Source organism: Eumetopias jubatus, unplaced genomic scaffold, assembly GCF_037043125.1.
Source record: "Eumetopias jubatus isolate StellerSeaLion01/CBP00866 unplaced genomic scaffold, mEumJub1_p1.0 scaffold_16, whole genome shotgun sequence".
Lineage (NCBI taxonomy): Eukaryota > Metazoa > Chordata > Mammalia > Carnivora > Otariidae > Eumetopias > Eumetopias jubatus.
This window is the reverse complement of record NW_028274822.1, coordinates 63,752,224-63,758,417: the sequence shown is the minus strand read 5'-3', so window position 1 is coordinate 63,758,417 and position 6,194 is coordinate 63,752,224.

Sequence of the window (6,194 nt, the reverse complement as noted above, 5' to 3'; positions counted from 1 at the left end):
GGTATTTTGATGGGGATTGCATTGAATGTGTAGATTGCTCTAGGTAGCATTGACATCTTCACAATGTTGATTCTCCCAATCCATGAGCATGGAACGTTTTTCCATTTCTTTGTGTCTTCTTCAATTTCTTTCCTGAGTATTTTATAGTTTTCTGAGTACAGATCCTTTGCCTCTTTGGTTAGATTTATTCCTAGGTATCTAATGGTTTTGGGTGCAATTGTAAATGGGATAGGCTCCTTGATTTGTCTCTCTTCTGTCTTGTTGTTGGTGTCTAGGAATGCCACTGATTTCTGTGCATTGATTTTATATCCTGCTACTTGACTGAATTCCTGTATGAGTTCTAGCAGGTTTGGGGTGGAGTCTTTTGGGTTTTCCACATACAGTATCATATCATCTGCAAAGAGTGAGAGTTTGACTTCCTCTTTGCCGATTTGGATGCCTTTGATTTCTTTTTGTTGTCTCATTGCTGTGGCTAGGACTTCTAATACTATGTTGAATAGCAGTGGTGAGAGTGGACATCCCTGCCGCGTTCCTGACCTTAGGGGAAAAGCTCTCAGCCTTTCCCCATTGAGAATGATATTCGCTGTAGGTTTTTCATAGATGGCTTTTATGATATTGAGGTATGTACCCTCTATCCCTATACTCTGAAGAGTTTTGATCAAGAAAGGATGCTGTACTTTGTCAAATGCTTTTTCTGCATCTATTGAGAGGATCATATGATTCTTGTTCTTTCTTTTGTTAATGTATTGTATCACGTTGATTGATTTGCGGATGTTGAACCAGCCTTGCAGCCCAGGAATAAATCCCACTTGGTCGTGGTGAATAATCCTTTTAATATACTGTTGGATCCTATCGGCTAGTATTTTGGTGAGAATTTTTGCATCCATGTTCATCAAGGATATTGGTCTGTAATTCTCTTTTTTGATGGGGTCTTTGTCTGGTTTTGGGATCAAGGTAATGCTGGCCTCATAAAATGAGTTTGGAAGTTTCCCTTCCATTTCTATTTTTTGGAACAGTTTCAGGAGAATAGGTATTAATTCTTCTTGAAATGTCTGATAGAATTCCCCTGGGAAGCCATCTGGCCCTGGGCTTTTGTTTCTTGGGAGATTTTTGATGACTGTTTCAATTTCCTTAGTGGTTATAGGTCTGTTCAGGTTTTCTATTTCTTCCTGGTTCAATTTTGGTAGTTGATACATCTCTAGGAATGCACCCATTTCTTCCAGGTTATCTAATTTGCTGGCATAGAGTTGCTCATAATATGTTCTTATAATTGTTTGTATTTCTTTGGTGTTGCTTGTGATCTCTCCTCTTTCATTCATGATTTTGTTGATTTGGGTCATTTCTCTTTTCTTTTTGATCAGTCTGGCCAGGGGTTTATCAATCTTGTTAATTCTTTCAAAGAACCAGCTCCTAGTTTCCTTGATCTGTTCTACTGTTCTTTTGGTTTCTAGTTCATTGATTTCTGCTCTGATCTTTATGATTTCTCTTCTCCTGCTGGGTTTAGGCTTTCTTTGCTGTTCTTTCTCCAGCTCCTTTAGGTGTAGGGTTAGGTTGTGTATTTGAGACCTTTCTTGTTTCTTGAGAAAGGCTTGTATTGCTATATACTTTCCTCTCAGGACTGCCTTTGCTGTATCCCAAAGATTTTGAACAGTTGTGTTTTCATTTTCATTGGTTTCCATGAATTTTTTTAATTCTTCTTTAATTTCTTGGTTGACCCATTCATTCTTTAGTAGGATGCTCTTTAGCCTCCATGTATTTGAGTTCTTTCCGACTTTCCTCTTGTGGTTGAGTTCTAGTTTCAAAGCATTGTGGTCTGAAAAGATGCAGGGAATGATCCCAATCTTTTGGTACCGATTGAGACCTGATTTGTGACCTAGGATGTGATCGCTTCTGGAGAATGTTCCATGGGCACTAGAGAAGAATGTGTATTCCGTTGCTTTGGGATGGAATGTTCTGAATATGTCTGTGAAGTCCATTTGGTCCAGTGTGTCATTTAAAGTCTTTATTTCCTTGTTGATCTTTTGCTTAGATGATCTGTCCATTTCAGTCAGGGGGGTGTTAAAGTGCCCCACTATTATTGTATTGTTGTCAATGTGTTTCTTTGCTTTTGTTATTAATTGCCTTATATAATTGGCTGCTCCCATGTTCGGGGCATAGATATTTACAATTGTTAGATCTTCTTGTTGGATAGACCCTTTAAGTAGGATATAGTGTCCTTCCTCATCTCTTATTACAGTCTTTGTTTTAAAATCTAGTTTGTCTGATATAAGGATTGCCACCCCAGCTTTCTTTTGGTGTCCATTAGCATGGTAAATGGTTTTCCACCCCCTCACTTTCAATCTGGGGGTGTCTTTGGGTGTAAAATGAGTCTCTTGCAGACAGCATATGGATGGGTCTTGTTTTTTAATCCAATCTGATAGCCTGTGTCTTTTGATTGGGGCATTTAGCCCATTTACATTCAGGGTAACTATTGAAAGGTATGAATTTAGTGCCATTTTATTACCTGTAAGGTGACTGTTAACTGTCTGTTGTCTGTGTTCGTTTCTGCTCTTTGCTGCTTTTAGGTTCTCTCTTTGCTTAGAGGACCCCTCTCAATATTTCTTGGAGGGCTGGTTTCGTGTTTGCAAATTCCTTTAGTTTTTGTTTGTTCTGGAAGCTTTTTATCTCTCCTTCTATTTTCAATGATAGCCTAGCTGGATATAGTATTCTTGGCTGCATATTTTTCTCGTTTAGTGCTCTGAAGATATCTTGCCAGTCCTTTCTGGCCTGCCAGGTCTCTGTGGATAGGTCTGTTGCCAATCTAATGTTTCTACCATTGTAGGTTACATATCTCTTCTCCCGAGCTGCTTTCAGGATTTTCTCTTTGTCTCTGAGACTTGTAAGTTTTACTATTAGATGTCGGGGTGTTGACCTATTATTATTGATTTTGAGAGGGGTTCTCTGTGCCTCCTGGATTTTAATGCCTGTTTCCTTCCTCACATTAGGGAAGTTCTCTGCTATAATTTGCTCCAATATACCTTCTGCTCCTCTCTCTCTCTCTTCTTCTTCTGGGATCCCAATTATTCTAATGTTGTTTCGTCTTATCGTATCACTTATCTCTCGAATTCTGCCATCGTGATCCTGTAGTTGTTTCTCTCTCTTTTTCTCAGCCTCTTTATTTTCCATCATTTGGTCTTCTATATCGCTGATTCTCTCTTCTGCCTCATTTATCCTAGCATTTAGTGCCCCCATTTTTGATTGCACCTCATCAATAGCCTTTTTGATTTCGATTTGGTTAGATTTTAGTTCTTTTATTTCTCCAGAAAGGGTTTCTCTAATAACTTCCACGCTTTTTTCAAGCCCAGCTAGTATCTTTAAAGTCATGATTCTGAACTCTAGGTCCGACATCGTACTAATGTCCGTATTGAGTAGGTCCCTGGCTGACGGTACTACCTCTTGTTCTTTTTGCTGAGGTGATTTCTTTCGTCTTGTCATTTTGTCCAGAGGAGAATAGATGAATGAGAGAACAAAAGGCTAACAGGTTTACAACGTCCCCAGGAAATATACTGTATACAAATCAGAAAAGACCTGAAACCAGGGGAAAAGAAAGGGAAAGAAAGAAAAAAGAAAGAGAAAAAGAAAAAAAAAAGAAAAAAAAGATAAAAACAAAAACAAAACAATTCAATAAAGGCAGAATATGATCAAATATGATCAGGCTAGTGCATAGATCAGTGCCACACACTAGATTTTGGGCGTATTTTGGTCTGTTACAAAAAAGTGCCTCCTAAAATTTTAAAGGAAGAAAGACATATATGTACAAAATAAGGGTTGATACAATGAAGGGATGGAAGATGACTGTAAAGATGAAAATTATAAAAGATTTTATAAAAGGACTTGGTAAGATAAGTTGTTTGAAAAAAGAAAGAAGATTAAAGGAAAAAGGGAGAGAATGTGATCAGGCAGGAGACTAGAACAAAGCCATACACTAGTGGTTTAGGGTGTATTTTGATCTGTTAGAAGAAACTGTACCTCAAAATTTTAAAGAGAGAACAACTTATATATATATGCCAAAAACAAGGATAACTACTATGAAGGGATAAAATATGACTCTAAAAATGAAAAAAAAATAAAAAATGTTTTTTTTTAAAAAAAGGGATTTATAAGATGTTGGTTGAAAAGGGAAAAAGAAAAATAAAAAAAAGTCAACAAAAATTAACTTTGATGAAATAATGAATCATGGTAAAAAAAAAAAAAAAAAAAAAAGAAGCCATGAATCTATGTGCAGTATTCCCCTAGCGCTGGAGTTCTCCTATTCTCCTTGATCGATCAACTTGGTCTTGGCTTGCTGGCTGTTTGTGTTGTTCTTCTGGGGGAGGGGCCTGTTGCTGTGGTTTCCAAATGTCTTTGCCAGAGGCGGAATTGCCCCGCCCTTGTGGGTCTGGGCTAAGGAAGCTGCTCCAGTTTGCTCTCAGGAGCTTTTGTTCCCTGCAAGCTCTCGGTACAGCTTTGGAGGACCAGGGCGAAAATGGCGGCCTCCCAGTCTCCGCCCGGAGGAGCCGAGAACTCGGCGCCCCACTCCTCAGTGCGCCCCCAGAGAAAAGCAGTCACTCCCGTGTCCCCGGTCTCTGGCCGCACTCCGTGCTCACCCGGCCTGTGATCGAGCGTTGCTATCTCTGGCACCCGACCCCGCTCGGAGTCTCCAAACCCAGCAGATCCCTGCAGTGCGTTCCCGCACCGCTCCTCCCCGGGAAGGAAGGGGAGTCTCCCCGGATCTGCCGCTTGTTGGGTCCTTGCTGGGGGAGCCGTGCCCCGACTGGGCCGCAGATCACAGTTTATGGCAACCCCGAGCTGAGAGCCCGCGACTCTGCTCCGTATCTGCAGCCGGCTTCCCCGCCCCGACACCTGGGAGCTCTGCCGCACTCAGGCACCCCCGGTCTCTCTGTGACCTCAAGGGTCCTGAGACCACACTGTCCCGGGAGGATTCCACCCCCCGCTTAGCCACTGCAGCGACGTCCCTCCGCCGAGCCAACTTTTAAAAGGTCCGATTTTGTGCTCCGCGGCTCTAGCACTTGCCAGAAGCGGCCGGCGGAGGCCCCTCCCCCGCCGTCTATCCTCCCGAATATCGCCTCGGATTCACTTCTCCGCACGTCCTACCTTCCAGTAAGTGGTCGCTTCTCTGTTCAGAGAGTTGTTGCTACTCTCCTGTTCGATCTCCTGTTGAGTTCGTAGGTGTTCAGAATGGTTTGATCCCTATTCAGCTGAATTCCTGAGACCAGACAAAATCTAGGTCTCCTACTCCTCCGCCATCTTGCTCCGCCCCTCTTTTTCCCTTTTCAACCAACATCTTAACAATCTCTTTTATAAAAAAAAAAACCACTTTTTATTTTTCATTTTTAGAGTCATATTTTATCCCTTCATAGTAGTTACCCTTATTTTTGGCATATATATATAAGTTGTTCTCTCTTTAAAATTTTGAAATACAGTTTCTTCTAACAGATAAAAATATACCCTAAATCACTAGTGTATGGCTCTGTTCTAGTCTCCTGCCTGATCACATTCTCTCCCTTTTTTCTTTTTTTTTTTTAATCTTCTTTCATTTCTCAAACAACTTCTTATCAAGTCCTTTTATAAAATCTTTTATAATTTTCATCTTTACAGTCATCTTCTATCCCTTCATTGTAACAACCCTTATTTTGTACATATATGTCTTTCTTCCTTTAAAATTTTGGAGACACTTTTTTCTAACAGACCAAAATACGCCCAAAATCTAGTGTGTGGCACTGATCTATGCACTAGCCTGATCATATTTGATCACATTCTGCTTTTTTTGTATTGTTCTGTTTTTGTTTTTATCTTTTTTTTCTCTTTCTTTTTTCTTTCTTTCCCTTTCTTTTCCCCTGGTTTCAGGTCTTTTCGGATTTGTATGCAGTATATTTGCTGGGGACGTTGTAAACCTGTTAGCATTTTGTTCTCTCATTCATCTATTCTCCTCTGGACAAAATGACAAGACGAAAAATATCACCTCAGCTAAAAGAACAAGAGGTAGTACCGTCAGCCAGGGACTTACTCAATACGGACATTAGTACGATGTCGGACCTAGAGTTCAGAACCATGACTTTAAAGATACTAGCTGGGTTTGAAAAAAGCGTGAAAGTTATTAGAGAAACCCTTTCTGGAGAAATAAAAGAACTAAAATCTAACCAAGTCGATATCAA